Here is a 19,851-nt window from a genome sequence, read left to right as displayed (position 1 = left end):
GAATCACCAAAACACATGTGGGACGTATATACAGAAAATACCTAGCCTTACCTGATAGCATGACAGCCTGTAATATGGAACAAATGTCATTTCTGAAACATATTCTAATACATTTATTAATATCTCACAACACATTTTATGTAACAAGATGTGAGTGTCATTATCTTCATCAACAGTTGCCATGACACCTGCCATGTTGGGTAAAATATCAGCCTATAACATATTTTGCTATAAGTGCTATGTGCTAGTACTGTGTGCGTCCAAGACACTGCTACAAGCTATTACTCAGTACAACATTGCTAATTTAAGAAGCCCAGATGTAAGACAAATGAATGGTTTACATGTCCTGAAACTAATGTGGTAATCAAATTTCATGTTTATAACACAACATGTTGTAAAACATCACTTAGTTAAGGAGCTCGCAACTTCAGCCTTACTTCCGACTGTTACAAAGTATTGACACTGGAGATTCCTTCCATGAATGTTAAATAATGTCCATCCATCCATCCATCTATACCGCTTTATCCTTTTCAGGGTCACGGGGAACCTGGAGCCTATCCCAGGGAGCATAAGGCACGAGGCGGGGTACACCCTGGACAGGGTGCCAATCCATCGCAGGGCACAATCACATACACACTCACACACCCATTCATACACTACGGACACTTTAGACACGCCAATCAGCCTACCATGCATGTCTTTGGACTGGGGGAAGAAACCGGAGTACCCAGAGGAAACCCCCGCAGCACGGGGAGAACATGCAAACTCCGCAAACACAGGGCCACGGTGGGAATCAAACCCCCAATCGAACCGTACAAGTTCTAGTAAATTTAATCTAAGTTGTTGCTATAGAAACGTGAGCGCATTAATATAAACCTGTGATTCGCAGCTGAACTACTGCCAGAGAAAAGTAATCAACACCTTCTGACCAATCAGAATCCAGAATTCAACAACACTGTGCTTAAAAAAACAACAAAAACAAACAACAACAACAACAAAAAAAACATAATAATTACTTGTGGGTTAATGAGAAAAAAATTACAGTAACCATCCAGAACTTGTAATATCAATGAACGAGTTTGAACATTTCGTAATCCTTCTGCCTTTAGCTTTATAAGGGTAAAGACACCCTACACGTCAACATCTATGACCTCTCATGGGCTTCCTGTTTTATTCAATCTGGATATCTCCAAATGTTACCGCTGACATCTGCACAACAAGAATCACCTCAGCCAATCAGAGCTCTCGGAGCCGGAAGATAAATGTTGTCCTTTCATGAGAGAAAGTACAATGTAATATCTACAGCATCCATAACTTTCGAAGGTCCTGATAGCTCGGCACATGGCTCTACTGCCTCGGCTCATCTGGGAAAGCTGACAATTTTTCTTTCTAGGCTGGAATGGAAGGAAGGAAAGCAGGAGCCAGAGGAAAGCAGATGGTCAATATTTATTTTCGTCTGAAAGTGGATTGAGCTCAAATATTGGGGGTAAATTTAACCTCAGGAGATATCATCAGGGAGCTGCCTCAAGACGTTTGGACCTCCATGGCCTGTCTGCTTGAATATAGTTTATTATAGCTGAAAAATACACACAGCTATAACTAATACAGTAAATTCATCAATTGTATCACACTGATCATTCATTAAGGCTAACATTCTTTTAGGCTAAAACCAATCATTAATTGGCTGTGATTATGTATGCATACTACTCATTCTGATCCAAAATAAACATGAAGTGCAGCATAAATATATATATATATATATATATATATATATATATATATATATATATATATATATATATATATATATATATATATATATTTTTTTTTTTGCCAAAAATGCATTCATGGATCACAACTGTACTCGGCATAGTCTGACGTTATATTTGTATATATATTGTATATTTGTATATCTATATTATACTGCACCCTACAATGCAACATATACCTTTAATAACAAATAAGTAAATAAATAAAAATAAATAATTGAATTACAAAAGGCAACAGTGTCATTAAATGTCATCCAGTTGATCCATATGTAATGCATTAAAAAAACAAACAAACAAACAAAAAACAATTGTATTACAATTATACATTATTTTCAGGATGAACATATTGCTGGGTGATTCCACAGTTATTAAGACCACTCGTAAGTCTAAAAAAAATGATTTATTATACTCGATTGTTCGATCCATCCATCCATCTTCTATACCGCTTACTCCTTTTCAGGGTCACGGGGAACCTGGAGTCTATCCCAGGGAGCATCGGGCACGAGGCGGGGTACACCCTGGACAGGGTGCCAATCCATCGCAGGGCACAATCACATACACACTCACACACCCATTCATACACTACGGACACTTTAGACACGCCGATCAGACTACCATGCATGTCTTTGGACTGGGGGAGGAAACCGGAGTACACGGAGGAAACCCCCGCAGCACAGGGAGAACATACAAACTCCGCACACACAGAGCCACGGTGGGACTCGAACCCCCAACCCTGTAGGTGTGAGGCGAACGTGCTTGCACCCTTGATTGATTGATTTTTCTTTTAAATAATTTTTTTTTTCCAATATTGACTCTAAGAATACATTCATTTAACCATTAAAAAAAAACAACAACAAAAAAACCACTACACCCAACAGTATCTAATTTTCAAAAGCTTTCCTTGCTGGCTTCCATTTTGAAAAACACACCGATATTAAAACGCAGAAGTTGGCAGGTCTGCATTTTAGAACACATTATCCCTTCATCCCTACACTGTAATTTATCCCATTTTGGGTCACAGTACCTGTAAAGAATGTTATTTCTGACAGTAACTGCATGCATAAGTAAGTTTGACTGACAGGAAGTCATTCTCACATACTGCATACACTACCATACGATGAGGAATTAGTATGTAGCATCGAGCATGCACTTCTGCAGTATACAGTATACAAGTACACAATTATGCCATTTTAAACACAGCCATTGTGCGGAATTACAAAAAAGAAGAAGAAGAAGAAAAGAAAAAGGAAAGTCATGTCCTCCTGGGAAATGTTTTGTTTGTTCACACTGACCGAATGTCAGTCAATAAGCAGCTCCGAACCTATTATCCACCCTGAACTATTTACCACTCACCTCACCCCATTACCCAGGGCGCTCAATGATGTTTGTCACTATAATACGCTTAGCGATGCTTTCTATTAGTGCTATCACGGATATCAACCTGTGACTCGTTATTGCAGGCCTGATGGCTACCGATAAACCCTCCATAGTCCTCTCTTCTGTTTCTTTTACCTTGTTTGCACTCTGAATCCACAACTGACCATTTAGATTTCTTTTTTTTTATGCTTATGTTTCTAAAAATGTTAAATTGTATTGCCTCCTGTGGCCCAGCATGCCGTCGTCCTATGATGGCGATTCGGCTTTTGAAAGGGTAATTCTGTGGAATTTCTGATGGAGAGAACGGGATAATAGCACAACTTGAGTCCATGTCTCAATTTCAGCATCAAAAGACGTTGATATATTCTATAAAAAAAATTTTTAAAAAAAAGTCGAAAATAATAGTAATAAAACTAATGGAATAAAATGACGCTAAGCATTGACCTTGAGACGTTAGTTTGGGAGAAGAAAATAAAACGCTTTGCATTTCCAAACAGAGACCTGAAGGGTTTTAAACAGGAAAGAAATAAAAGAAATGGTTGGTATTTTGAAATGTCTGGTGCACTGGTATTAGGGATGTAAACGATTATGTGTGCATTATTCAGACGGAACAGATAATGTGTTCTAAAACAGATACAAAAACAGATATGAACAGGAGGTGCACTATTCATTTCTCCCTTTTTCTTTCTTTTCTTTTTTTTCTTTAGAAAGCTTGCTAGGAAGGTTAAGAAGTCATGTGAGCGGGATGACGTTGCTTTCATGCAAGCGCGAGTTAGTGGTCAGGTATGAAGGTCAAAGACAAAGAACGAGTTCATTAATGTGCAGTGTCGAGTGATGATTTTATAGCTGGGCAGGGTAAATGAAATTACCGTACACGTTTGCTTACGTTTTTGAAACAGAACCAACCAAATTTGCCAAAGAATGAAAGAAAAGTGCCGGAAAGCCGTATGTTATTATTGATATATGGAGCATTAAGGAGATACAGAATGACGTTGTAATTGCGTTGCACCCATAGACTTAATATATAGAGATTCTTTCCTGTAAAGCCTGTGCCATTACCAAAATGGGAATCATCTACACTTGTTAAGTCAGTTATAGCCCAATATCTCCAGATCATAACAACCAACGTTCATTTTATAACATTAAAAAGAGCTCTTCAGTATCTTTCAGACGAGATCAGCACAGTGGCTCTGTGATCTACAGTGCGCATTTAGCCTTGAGACATTCAGGTGTTTTCATCAAGCTCATTACGCTTTAATCAATTATTTTCAAAGCCCTCAGATCATTCACTTTGCAACGTATCCGACGTTTAAAAAATTAAGTGAAAAACAATCAGAAACATTTTAGGGAAAAATAGAAAGAAAAAAAAAAACTTACAATAACCTGTATGCATAAGTTTGTACACCCTTTTATAATTGGGGATGTGTCACCAATGAAATTATTTTCATTAACCCCAAATACCAAAAGACCAGCTGTTTCTGTAGGGTTTTCTTGACTTCATCTTGGTTTCATCTCACCGCTGAAGCTGTGGTCTGCAAAGAGCTTACAAAGCATGTCACTTGCTGAAAGATATCAATCAGGAGAGGGGTATAAAAGAATTTCCAAAACATTAGATAAACCATGTAACACTGTGAAAGCCGTCGTCAGAAAATCAACAAGAACAGGATGTCCCTCCAAAACTTATAAAAGGACAAGAAAAAAAAAACAACAACTTACAAGCGAGGCTGCCAGTAGACCTACGGCAACATTAAAAGAGCTGCAGGAATATCCGACAAGCACTGATTACTCTGTGCATGTGATAACAATCTCTCGTATTCTTCACATGTCTGGGCTATTGGGTAGGGTAGATAGATGGAAACCCTCAACTAAATCACCCCAAATCATGTGGCAAAATGTGTTATGGTCTGATCTGATGAAACTAATTCCAAAAGGTTTATTTGGTGCAACAAAAAAAAAAGCACATCACCAAAAGAACACCATCCCTACGGTGTAGCACGGTGGTGGCAGCATCATGCTTTAGGGCTGTTTTTCTTAAGCCAGAACTGGGGCTTTTATCAAGGTGAATCATGAATAGCTACAAATACCAGTCAATGTTAGTGCAAAACCTTCAGGTGTCTGCTAGTAATCTGAAGATGAAAAGGAATTTCACCTTTCAGCAAGACAGTGACACAAAGCATACATCCAAATCAACAAAGGAACGGCTTAACCAAAAGAAGATCGATGTGTTTGAATGACCGAACCAGAACCCAGACCTGAATCTGTGGGGTGACCTGAAGAGGGCTGTGCACAGGAGATGCCCTTATAATTTGATGGATCTAGAATGTTTTTGAAAGAAAGAGTGGGAAAATATTGCCAAGTCAAGATGTGCCACGACGATAGACTCTTACCCAAAATGACTGAGTGGCGCAATAAAATCAAAAAAGTGCTTCAACTAAAGATTAGTTCAGGGGTGTGTGCACTTAGATTATGCGTTGTTGGTTTATTTATTTATTTATTTTCTCTGTGAAATATGTCAGTTTGGTTTCCAGTGGAATTGTACAGGTTGTAATTTGACATTAAATATTTTTATTTATTTATTTATTTTTTTTTCACACGAGGAAAACCTGTTCTTTTAACAGGGTAGACTTTCGTGTAGAGTTTTTATATCCATTGTAGGTTATTGTTTCCCAATTTGGACACCATATTAGGAACACCATGGAAAGTGTGCTCTCTGTATATTTTATCTCTATGGTTATACACCACTAACAGGTATGTCCCATTCCTGCTTCAGCACTGTTATTAAACAGGCTAAATGAGTTTCACTAAAACAACTGTTTGTTAATTGTACCAACAACTGCGGTGCCTTTGAGCATGTTTTAATGGTACAACCTGCCACGCGATGCCTTTTATGTCCGTCTTCCAACTTTAATAAATTCAATTCTGCCGCCGCACGATGTGATACTGTATTATCTATCACCGTAATGGATTTCATTTCTCAACCAGGATACATCTCCTTCTTAAGCATTGCAGTAAACGTGTTTATATCACCATTCATAAAAGCCAAACAAAAGACGATTAAAGCCTCTTAGAGGAAGCAAAGGAAGATTAAGCTTCAGGCTGACAAAGTGGGCTCCTCGGGTTCTCCATCATAAAGTGTAAAAGCTCATCTGGCCATTATTCCGGCTCAGTCTTAACGAGTCCTCACTGAACTCTTACACTTTGTAATGAACAACAATTAAGAACAATATATGTATATATTCATAAACATGTATTCCAGATTTTCAAGCTCTGCTCTATTATTAAACTCCAAGCATGAATAAAGGTATATGTATGAATGTTATGAATATGCTGTATATGTGAATATATATATTTTTTTTTTCACTATGTTGCTTCTGTATATGAAGAATGTATTTCTTGTTTGCTGTAATTCCAGAGAAAATTGAAATAAGCCGCTGTTGCAAATGTTAATTTCTCTGAATTCAAATCAAAGCTATAGTGAAACTGCATAATCTCATCACATAATTCTTTCCATTTTTATTCCATACATTATTATTATTATTATTATTATTATTATTATTATTATTATTATTATTATTATTATTGTAATTTTAGGTAAAATGATCTGAATGACAAATTCCTGTGTAAAAGGAACATTTCGGAGACATTATTTTGTTCACAGCTTTCCCTTTTGCTGAAAAACCCACAATCGTCCTTATTTTTTTCCGTGTTGAATTATGATATCTGTTCCTTCATTACCCTGTGTGGATGTGTGTTCTTCTGCTCACTGTGTCACATGCTGTGGAAAACTCATTATAATTATTCACCTCCTGATGGTCCATTGATGTAATACAAGATGAGATGTACAGCATTGTTATGCAGATATCAGTGTGAGGCATGTGTGAAACACTGCTAGGTACACATCTGGAATATTTCTTAGAGAGAAAGACAGAGACGATAATTTGTCTGGGTCTGTGTGCATGGCAACTGGTTATAATTGACTGAAATGAGTTTTCTCTGTGGATTTCATGATGTGTTGTTTATCATTGTGCTGTCAGTGATAAGTTGTGCTGGCCCAACCAAAAACAGAGATCTCATAAAAATAAATAAATAAATAAATAAATAAATAAATAAATAAATAAAACCTTGCTTCACGCAGAATGTGAAAACAAGCGATGATGAATAATTTAGGAAAAAAAAACAAAAAACAAACTGTCAGATTGCATGCTAATAGAAAATGTCAGAGTTTTAATGAGATTTGTAATATGATGGGGTTTTTTTTCCCCCCTTCTGAGCTGGATATGGACAAGGTTGTCCTGAAAAAATGTCAACTAACGTCATTTGGAGACATGTTTGTTTATTACATAAATTAAAGTGCACTAAGACAGGCTGTTTCATCAAAATTAATATATAGTCCATATGCTGACCTTGCTGTGCGGTCTTATTCAGGATGATTTCCATTATGCAGCAAAGAAAATAGTGAAGATGTACCATAGCCTTGAAGGAAGACTCCACCCTGAAGCACATTAAATACTGTATGGCTATATTGAAATATTTGCTATGTGTATAGTGATTCTGGTGCTAATCTGCTGGGTGTTGATATATTGTTGATTTTGCTGTAAGAACACTGATGGTTACATTACACTGATGTTCAATAGGAGAAATAATGACCTCAAATGTAAGTGACAAGAGCTTCTTTTCTCACTTACCATTTCCCAGCTCGTACGAATGAGGAATCCATTGTAGACGTAGTGGAGACATTGGTGCAAATGCTATGCAGCTATGGCAGAGACTCTGCTCATCAATCAGCGGTCTACAAGATGACGAGCATGATGGTGCTGATGGTGGTATTAGTGTGAAATTTGACGTTTTGGAAGTTGATCTGTTTGAGCTGAGTGTACAGATAAGCAGGTGAGAGATCTGGAGAGACTAAAGCGCCGCCGCATCTTCTCTTTAAGTAGTGATGAAGAAAGGGCTAAATCCTAGTGATGCCATTCCCAGTGGATTATAAATGGCATTGTGGGTAATGTAGGAAACTGGTAACCAAAGTAAAAATAGAAAAAATGACATGGGTGGAATTTTCTTTAAAACCCTTAAACAAATATCTTTATGTGAAATGAAATCCCTGTCATTAGGGCTCATGTGTGAACAGAAACCAAAATATTACTAGGAAGGATGCGAGTACATCTTAAGTAAGCTGCATTTTTGTCTAATTAACCATTTTGTTATATATCTGTGTTGGTTTAATTAAACTGTGATATTTTTAAAGTGAACCTTTTAATTTCATACGCACTCTCACACGACGCCACCTTTATGTTCACTTCAAGACGATACGTTCAAATGTGGTGAAAATATATTGTTTCGAGTACACGAACAAATCAAAAGTTGTTTGTATGATTCCATTTTATGACGGTAGAAGGTGAAAACGATGACCAACGTAAGCTACTCTCTGCGGATTTTCACGAATAGAGCTCGTGAACTTAATAGAGCTGGCTAATGAACATTTTCCACAGCAACAACAAAAGTCTTAAAACGAATGAAAAAGAACAAACTGGAACAATTTGAAAACGAAGGTGCTGTTGCTCAGCTGAGGAAGACGGCTCTTTGTCGGATGAACGCTGGAACCCAGAGTCATTTTGAGCAAATCACCAGCACACTCTGAGAACGTGGAGCTTTCAGGACAATTGTGAATGCATACAATGCATTCTGGTTAAATTCTTTTCGAAGGCTATATGGTTAGGTGTGAATCGGAATCAAAATCAGAATCACTTAATTCACCAATTTGACACAAAGCCCGAACCAATAAAGACATGAAGATAATGGCCTTGGTTTTGAGAGTGAAAATCATATTTATTTATATTGCTCATTTAAATCACCACGAGTGTTGACCAAAGTGCTGAGCATCATGCATAATACGAAACGCATTAAAATAGAGCATACGAGATCATTAAAATAAATATATCAACAAATAATTACTATAAGAAAACAAACCAGATATAACTAAGACCAAAGAATAAACAGGTAGACAGGGAAGATATAGTTTTCACGGACGATTTAAATGAATGTTTGTTTTTTTTTTTTTGTAGGGGAAGATCTGATAGAGAGGGGCAAGTTATTCCAAAGCCTCGGTGAAATTACAGAAGAGGCCCTATAGCATTCGGTTTTTAATCGTGACTTCGGAATGGCGAGTAACAACTGAGAGGAGGATCTGAGCGAACGTGCAGACGAGCGAAAGCAGAGGAGATCTGAAATATACATTACTGTACAATAGTCTTAGACACCCTATTTTTATTGTATTCTTTTAGTACAAACTTCAAACAGACAGTCAAAGTCTCCAGAAGAACCGTGTCTGGTTCTGCAAGATGCTCAATAACACCTACAGCTCATTTCCTTATAAAACTGCACTCATTCTACCTGTTCTACTATTTTTTTTTTTTAAAGCAAAGGGTCGTCACACCAAATATGGCCTTTGCTTCATTTATTACTGCTCTTTAAAGTATTTATTTATTTATTTATTTTTAATGGAGAAACATTTCATTATTTTTGAAGGCATCTTTGCTCTACTGCATTTCTTTGTATGTGCCTAAAACTTTTGCACAGTGCTGTATACTGTATGGGGGTGAGACCATGAAAGGCTTTAAAATAGAATAGAATAAGACCCGAGTACCTTTGTACCGGCCCCACATTAAAATGGATGTTTAAATCACAAGGGATTTGACAGGCACACTGCCTCTCTGTCCTTTCACACTAAATTATATGCCGTGTGTCCGATAGAGGATGTGTGAATTTATGAATTTATGATTTCAGGTTTGAAACCTCCCTGGAAAATGTTAGGACCATTCCAAAGTCACCATTACGATTCCTACATAATTATGTGCCACTGTCTCTTAGTTTGTTTAATCACATTTCGTTGGCTATGAGCTACCATGGTGAGGATCGTACATGTTTCACATTGTTGTCTGCAATGCCATCAGCTAGCTAACTACACTCTGGGATATTGAAGTGAATGCCAAGTCAATGAAGCTTGAGAATTACTGCAGGAGGTAAAAAAAAAAAAAAAAAAAAAAAAAAAAAAAAAAAAAAAAAGATCTGGTTTTATTATTAAGGTTGATTAAGCTAAGGTTGATTAAGCTAAGGTGTGTAGATAAATAGATCACGCCTTAAATAATTAATTGACAAATTCTGAATAGCGCCATTCAAATGCATGATACAGATCGCAGAAGGATTTTATTTAGCACATTTCATCCTGACCCTGAAATGAATTCCTGGCTTCATCACTGTCTTGAGCTTATGGCTCTTCAGTTAGTCGGTGTGATTGTCCACCAACTTTTACTTCCCCCATGTTAAGTCATCCATAATTGGGGATCCAGTGTGCTTTTAGCCAGGCTACAAAAACATCCTGCAAAGTGCACTAGGACGTTGTTGGTGATTTGGGTGAATGTCGTCACAGAGAGAGGGAGAGAAAGTGCAGTGCTTTCTATCTCTCAATATTGAGGCTGCTGCTGCTGCTGCTTTCTTTAATAACATCCTGGCCCGAGACTCAGGGGTGGATAGTGGGTGGTTTGCCATGCTTTGGACAGCGAGTGTACGTTATTGGGGGACGTAATTGGCAGCCGGTTTGGTCTCAGGAGGTTTATGTGCGTATAAAAGTTCTGACAGAAGTTCCAGGTCCTTTTACCATCAATCATGACTGTGAGGAATAAAGTGGCTGTATATGGATGCATCAGCACATTCTCCTACTTTCGACCAATCAGTACCAGAAAAACCCTCTGGCAGTCTAAGTGCCTGAGAGCGAGGCAGAGATACAAAAAAGATTGTTTCCCTTGTGGATATGTTCAGGACAGGGTGCATTTGTAGAGACTTGTGGCAGTAAACGTATATAAATGGCCTCTCATGTCAGTGTTCGTCTTCCTATACAGCTTTGTTATCACGGATATAAAACAATCCTCATCACAGATTAAAAATGATGGGTGGACAAATCAATACAAAGAGAATTAACGCCCAGGCTATACATTTTTCATTCATCAATGTCTGGCAGAAAAGTGACTCTGTAACACAAATATTTACCTGCTGACTATCAATACATCACCTGCTCTATGAAAAAAAAAGAGGCCTAGAATTACGTTATAGTAATAATTATTCAAAAGCATTACCCGCCCTGGGAAATTCAGAGGTAATTATATTTAATCAGATTTGCTGTTTGGTGGAAAATAAATGTATAACAAACAGCAGCAGGTGCATGTGCGACGCACGTCTCCGGGAGTCTTTTTTTTAGCAGAGGAGTTTTGCATAAGGTCGAGGATGATTGCACTGCCATTCATTGCTCATTGTTCTCTATGTAACTTTCGTTCCTGCTACTTTCAGGTCATCCTGCAACTCTGGCTTATTTTTTACTTTCTTTACCATTAGTCTGAGAGCGTGTTGTGGAATCGTGCATTGCGTACCCCTCCAGGGACGATTAGTTGTGGATCCGTTAACTTTCCACTCGCATTTTATTGAAGCAGGTGTACTGAAAGGGATGTTCAAGGTCTTTGTTATGGCTCTGTAGCTTTTTCTTTTCTAGTGTTGTGTAATACCAAGAGCTTCAGAAGCTCCTTCACTTTCACCGATTGCTATTTGTTATGTCAAAGCTTCCCAACCAATTCAGCATGTGGAGTCACGTGGGCCGGGAATCGAACCGCCAACCCTACGATTAGTGGACAACCCGCTCTACCCCCTGATCCACAGCCGCCCCAATCTGTACTTTCTCTCTTTTTCACCTTGGTCTGTTTTTCAGAATTTTTAAAAAAATGTTTTCATCTTCCAGAATATTTTGACTCTAGAGAATGCACTCGCTTCCTGCACCTTCACTTTACAACACTTTTTTTTTTTTTCCAGGTCGAATGGTAACCGTATCTTAAAAGTTTCTGGAGGAGGATATTATTCCGTTAGACTCGCTGAAGTGGCACAGAATGTGAAAGACATGAAGGTGTTTTATGTAGACAGTGTGGAACAGAGCAAGTCAAAGTCTGACCTGACGTGGATCAGATTTAATTTGCTTTGGCTGTTCCCAGCTCTCTTGAGACTGTTTAGGTCTGAATAGGAGTGATTTAATAAGAATCCTACAAAACCTCTGTCCCTTCATGAATATCGAAGGTGACTGGAATAGCAATGTGACTGCTTCCTGTCCACCTTCAGTATTATCTAGTAGGCTGAGAAAGAGGACTAAAGATGTTCAGCATATATTCAATCATGGCCTCTGAGCACCTCAGACTGTGATTGTAGACTGTGTTTCATAATTCTGTTGTTTTTATGTAACTTGTTAGTCCTTATTATTTGGCACAATTTAATCACACTGTGTAAAATCATTGCTTGATATCTGTAATATACTTCTATCCAACACATCCATCTCCAAAACAAGAGCATCTAAAGCATATCTTAAAACGTCGTAATTTTACTACAATGCTGTTTTTGTTTTTATTTAAATCTGTCCATCATTACAAAGAAAATATTTTCACACAATCAACGCAAACATTCCTTTATTATCTGTAGAGGAAGGCCACATGAACTTCACAAGTGAATAATGTCATGAATTGGACATGGATTTTACAAATGTGGTTTGTAGATACTTCACATTATGTTTGAAATAGTGTTTTGTTTATTTTATTTTATTTTAACATGATTTTTTTCACAATCCATTTATTTTTACAATTATTTTCGCGTGCTTTTTTTTTGTAGTTGATTCTTAGTGTGATTCATTTTTTGTTGTTGTTTGTTTGTTTATTTGTTTTATTTTTTAACAAATTAATTTATTTATTATTTATGTACTGATTTTAATTTTCAGATATGTTTTTTTTCACAGTATTTTTTCTTTCCACATGTACTTCACATGCTGGCATGTATGTTTCAGTTCTAAGTTGAAATTTCAGAGCATAACATGCCGAAATGCACACTCATATGTTTTTTTTTTTTTTTTTTTAAATGATCATATATTACTCATATGTGAAATATACAGTATCTCACTGTATCCAGCACTGGGGAGCTACAGTTCATTGAGGGAACCATGAATGCCAACATGTACTGTGACATACTGAAGCAGAGCATGATCAGTATGCAGTATTCCAGCATGATAACGACCCAAAACACACCTCCAAGACGACCACTGCCATGCTAAAGAAGCTGAGGGTGAAGGTGATGGACTGGCCAAGCATGTCTCCAGACCTAAACCCTATTGAGCATCTGTGGGGCATCCTCAAACGGAAGGTGGAGGAGCACAAGGTCTCTAACATCCACCAGCTCCGTGATGTCGTCATGGAGGAGTGGAAGAGGACTCCAGTGGCAACCTGTGAAGCTCTGGTGAACTCCATGCCCAAGAGGGTTAAGTCAGTGCTGGAAAATAATGGTGGCCACACAAAATATTGACACTTTGGGCCCAATTTGGACATTTTCACTTAGGGGTGTACTCACTTTTGTTACCAGCGGTTTAGACATTAATGGCTGTGTGTTGAGTTATTTTGAGGGGACGGCAAATGTACACTGTTACACAAGCTGTACACTCACTACTTTACATTGTAGCAAAGTGTCATTTCTTCAGTGTCGTCACATGAAAAGATATCATCAAATATTTACAAAAATGTGAGGGGTGTACTCACTTTTGTGAGATACCGTATGTGATTTCTTTTTACAAAATGGCTTATTAAGAGGCTTTCATCTCACTTTAGTCATTAATTTGATTAGAGTTACTGCATATAAACTGCTGGTCTACTCCCATCTCCATCCTTGTTTTCTATAGATTGAATATTAGTGTTGCTCACCAATGTTATGTTCTGAAAGAATTTTACGAAAAGATATCAAATGATACCAATGTTTTCATGTGAATATGAACTCTAAGACCACTTTCATCCATTTCATCCCATACTTTGCATCCCATAATGACATTCCATGAGGAAATATTCAAGCGTTTCCTCTTTTGGCATTGGACATTTAGTTTTAATGAAACGTCTCCAACACACTACCACTCTCACCAGGAGTGTTTTGCGAGATATTAAGAGAGATGCCATGCCCTCCACTAATAGTCTTGTCCTATAATGCCTGATGAGGTTGGAGAATACATGGCGAGGGATCTGAGAGCGTTCCTCCATACAGAATCTCTCCAGATCCTTCACATCTCGAGGTGCACACTGGTGGACTTTCCTCTTCAGTTCACCCCACAGGTTTACTATGGGGTTCAGGTCAGGGGACTGGGATGGTCATGGCAGGACCTTGATTTTGTGGTCAGTAAACCATTTTTGCGTTGGTTTTGTTGTATGTTTTGGATCACTGTCCTGCTGGAAGATCCGACCACGGCCCATTTGAATCTTTGTGGCAGAGGCAGTCTGATATTTGATAGAATCAATGATGCCATGAAGGAGATGAGAATAGTCACCAAACTACCATCTGTGTTGCATCTTGATTTGAATTTGTATTTCATCACACCATACAGAATTCCAAATGGATCCGGATGTAGGATTTTGCAAAATCTTTGCAGTCATTGTTTGATATCTGAATCTACAACTTCACCTGTCCAGAATTTAACCACAGCATATTGCATGCCTTGTGGGGCTGAAAGCATCATCTCCCATTCTATCAGAAGTCATTTTCTGTTTCAGCATCAAATATTGGGTTGAAATGTCAAAGGGATTGGCCTTGCAAAAAAGCAAAGTTTATGTTCCTTTCTATTGGGAAGTGCAAGGAACGGATAGAATCTCTGGAGAATTTAGTTGATTTCCAACTTCGGTTATACTACGTCATCTCGGATGAAGAGCTGGTATATGAGATCTCGGTTTTTTCTCAGTTAATAATAATAATAATAATAATAAGAAGAAGAAGAAGTAGAAGAAAAAGAACAAGCTTTACAGATTTAATTAGATAATAATTAGATTAGGAAAATAATTAGACACCGCAGAGTGATGTGGTCCACAAACAATAGGTACTGCCTTCTCACAATTTTCTTCTCTTTTTTCCCCCACCATCGTTTCCTCTGCCTGTCCTGGTTACCTATTTTCTGAAGTCAAACCACCTCAGGTCCTTATCTCAGTGCTCTGGTCTTGGGAAGGTCATGAAAAAAAGCACACTTACAGTAACCTATTGCTTGTTTGGTTTCTTAGGGGATATAAAAAACTTCCAAATAGCCTTTTTTTTTTTTTTATAATGCCCAGGATGATGTGTTTGGCTGTTGCTTCATTGATTTTAAAAGTGTAGGAAGTAGACTGTGGGTACTACTGTCGACAGTGCTGAAAAAAATAAAATAAAACAGGAACAGCTACCGTTTCCACACAGTTATCGTTCTATTCTCCCGTATTTAAAAGAGCTCCCACAGAAAGAGAAACCTCTTCACAACAGGCATGTTCCGTACTATTATTTGTTGTTCTTACTTTTGCAGGATGTTGAAATATTGTCAACTCAGAGAAGTCTAAGATCTTCAGAAACTGATTTCCCAGGTGGAAATGCGTGGGAGTTGGAGATGCGTTCTAATGAATCTTTTAATGAAACGCTACCCTGTTCCCACTTAGCACTGAATACAGTTCAAATCTACATGACGTAAGGTTATGGATTCTCGCTCTGTCTGTTCAGAAAATTGCTATTATACTGTAAACAACACCCAGGACAGGATGCCAGTCCACACATATTCACACACGGGTCTATTTAGAATCTCTGGCATGTTTTTGGGAGGTTGGAGGAAACTGTAAAACCCTACGGAAACCCACATGGACACCGGGAGAACATACGAAACTCTAGACGGACAGTAATCCAAACTAAGGATCAAATACGAGACAGCGATGCTGTGACGAGGAAATGCTGCCTGCCGCACCACCATGCTGACCTTGCCAAGGCAAAGCAGCCACTTTTAAAGGAATACACACACAAATGGCACTGTGTAGTCTTGGCAACCGCTATATTATGGTACATTATGGTCTAATTTCTATCGACAAACTCCTGTGGTTTAAGTCATCAAATATGTTCTTTTAAACGGCCACTGCTCAGAGAAGTTCCATTGTAGTTCCATTCAAAACAGAGGACGAGTCCCGACTGCCATCGTAAATATTTATGCGATCCGCTTCCAAGAAAATGCGAAATCAAGCAAATGAGCTACGATAAGAGGAAAGCATGATCATTCTCCTCTAGCTAGCGGAATACAAATGAGGCTTCAATGACAAAGTTAATGGATACCCTGACAGCAGGTATCGAGATGTCACTAATTCAGCTGAGATCAGATGAGCTTTGATAGGCTCCATGTTTTTTTTTTTTTGTTTGTTTGTTTGTTTGTATGAAGGATACAGGCAGACGGTACTCAAAGGAGAGACGATCAAAGCAAGGAAGTATAATAAGCCAGCACTTGGTGCATTATCTATAGCTAGGCACTTCATCATCTGTCAATTATCATAATTTTGTCTTTAAAGAAAAAAAAATGTACATGCTATATCTGACTTTATAGATATAGCTCCTTAATCTTTAAACAGGAGGATGTACTAACTTTGACTGATTAACCAGTAATCTAACATAAAATGATTTGCTCATGGTTGAATGAAGATCATTGGCACCCTATCCAGGGTGTACCCCTCCTTGTGCCCCATGCTCCCTGGGATAGGCTGCAGGTTCCCCGTGACCCTGAAAAGGATGAACGGTATAGAAGATGGATGTATGTATGGATGAATGAAAATCACACACTGTATAGTAACTCAAAAAAAAAAAATGGGGAATTTCCTAGAAAGTAGCCACACATTTTCCAACAGGATGCAGTTCCACTTTGACGCAAACTTGAAAGCAACCCAAATGTCCCGAATGCGCGTTGGAAAGCTGACTCGTATGAGCATTAATAATCGTTAAGAAAAACAGCAACAAGATCCTTTTTTGAAAGATCCTCTTGGCGATCTGGTAACTTTCTATTAAACCTGTATTCATAAATCCTTATAAACATGCATGTGAACCACAACCTGCACACGCTACGTCCTTCCAGGGCATCACTACTCACACTACGAGAGTGAAAGACAGTTTTTCCCCCACAAGCCATAAGACTCATAGCCTACATTATATTTCAGCATACATATCTCTGTACTGTAATGCACAGACTGCATGTGACACTTTACACAACATTTATTTAGTATTATTTATTAATTTGCCTATTTATTTTACTTCTCTAACCTCGGGGCAATATCTAGACATCGATAGTTTATATTTGTACTTATTCACACATTACACTTTTCCTTTCAGTGCAATAAAATCTAAAGTCTCCGTAATTTGGTGTATACAGTGCTCTCCATTAATATTGGCACCCTTGGTAAATATGAGCAGAGAAGGCTGTGAAAAATTGTCTTCATTGTTTAACCTATTGATATTTTGTTTAAAAAATCACAAAGATACTCTGCTCTCGTGGATATCAAACAATTGCAAACACAACACAGGTTTATCAAAGAAAATCTTTGGGTTTTTATTTATTTATTTATTTTTTAACAAAAGATCAAAAGCTTAAGCAATATAGAAATTTTTTCACAGCCTTCTTTGCTCATATTTACCAAGGGTGCCAATATTAGTGGAGGGCTCTGTATATATTGTCTCCATTTCCCTTAATTTTTCTTTATTTTCTTTCAGATTCACATCCTGACCAATAAACTTTCAATGAGGTTTTTATTCAGAAAATGGGACATACACTTTGAAGATTCACAAGTGGATGCCAGTGGTAAGGTAATTGTGTCCTCGTTATTGCAATTCCTTTCATCTGTGTAAACTGGGAGCTTTCACAGCACAGGGGGTGAATACTTATGCAAGCAAGTTATTTCAGGGTTTTTTTCATAAAAAATATATATATATATTTCCCAACATAAATCCAGTGTCACCTTACAATCATTGATTTTGAGTTTCAGTGTTTTAAAACAAAATATAAAACAGAATGAAATCCCACTGTACCATTTGTAATTCAGTAATACGAGAGAATTGGTCAGAGGTCTGAATACGTCTGCAAGGCACTGTATACTATAAAGTTGTTCTAAAACATGCCAGTGCTGAACTTCATCCATCCATCCATCTTCTATAGCGCTTATCCTTTTCAGGGTTACGGGGAACCTGGAGCCTATCCCAGGGAGCATCGGGCACAAGGTTCACCCTGGACAGGGTCCAATGCTGAACTTGCAAAAAATAATGTACAAATGGTCCATAGTACCAACTACAGCATTTTCACCATATCTATATTTCTCTCTAGACCTGTAGTGTAGCTACAAGCTTATCATACACCACTGTACCGTACAGCACATGTGGGCTCACATCTCATAGTGCTGAAACACTGGATGAAATAAACACCTCCTGGCTGTACTTGATGCAAGGCAGACCCAAGTGTAAAAAAAATAAATAAAAATACACATCAGTTGTTGGCCTTGTGTTATTCAATAATGCCAAATCCCCAAATCACCCAGTGTACAGACTCAAAATACGTGAGCGAAGAGATGCCAGAGTAAGTACATATCTGCCATTGGCAGAGATAAACCTGGTTTAAGGTCTTCTTTAACGTATTTCTAAGCATTAAATATTTTCAACGTAGAATACTGAGTGTAATAAACATGCACACGGTGGATTACTTTCTCCATAAGTGACTAGAAGTAAATAGACTACATGAATGTTGTAAAATTAAAGTACAAATGACATGTACTTAAAATGTGCTTTAAAAAAGGGTCAAACATCAAGGACCTTCAGTTTTAACCGGTTTGAATGAAAGATCTGGCTAACGGTAAGCGTAGCTTTTTAGTTTACCGTGTTGCTATTCGGACGAGACACGGCCAGAATACGGACTTGGAATGCTTGCCTTAAAAAAAGGTTATGAATTATGATGTGATCGATTTTCCAATGTGTGTATGTGTAATAGTTTTAAGCTTATGATGAGAGTCTTTCCCCCAAGCCTTGACCGTAATGGTTTCATAATAATGAGTCACAAATACTTTACAGCATTGTGAAATTCTTTCTTCGCTTAACCCAGCATGTCAGGAAGTTGGGGTCAGAGTGCAGGGCCAGCCATGATACTGTGCTCCTGGAGCAGAGAGGGTTAAGGGCCTTGCTCAAGGGCCCAACAAAGGCAGCTTGGCAGTGCTGGGGCTTGAACCCCCAACCTTCCGATCAGTAACCAAGAGCCTTAACCGTCAAGCCACCACTACCCCCACATGGCATGGTTACACTGAGTTACTGATTTTCTATTAGCCCTCCCATTTATCATGACCCGCTTCACTGCAGATTTGTCAGTAGTAGTAGTAGTAGTGGTGGTGTCACGGATTTCCCTTCCACTGCCCGAAGCGCGATAGCACGCCCTTCCGGGTTTTCAGTTTCAGTGACAAAGGGTATTTAAACCTTTTCTGTGTCTTTGCTCAGTATACGCTCAGTAGTTTTTGTCTGTGTCATTACCAAGCTTGTCTCTGTCATTATTGTCGCTTCTCTGGTTTTTGATCCTGTTCTCGTCCTCGTTTCTCGATTATAGCCTAAGCCCAGTTTATGCCTATTTGCCAAGCGCCTGACCCCACGCTTGATTTGGACCACATATTTTACCTTTCGATTCAGATTTGTCTGGCTCTCTCGCTTCAAGAAAGCTCTTAACTGCACTTGCATCCGTCTCCTAAAACCATTACATGACAAGTAGTATGGTAAGTCGACGAATCCTGAAGATTTACCACGTATCTGGCTTACTACAGCTAAATACTATATAACATGGCCTTTCATGTTGTACATAGCATAC

The sequence above is a fragment of the Ictalurus punctatus genome, chromosome 1 (assembly GCF_001660625.3).
Source record: "Ictalurus punctatus breed USDA103 chromosome 1, Coco_2.0, whole genome shotgun sequence".
NCBI classification, from domain to species: Eukaryota; Metazoa; Chordata; class Actinopteri; order Siluriformes; family Ictaluridae; genus Ictalurus; species Ictalurus punctatus.
The sequence above is the reverse complement of the archived record's forward strand: the minus strand, read 5'-3'. Positions refer to the sequence as shown.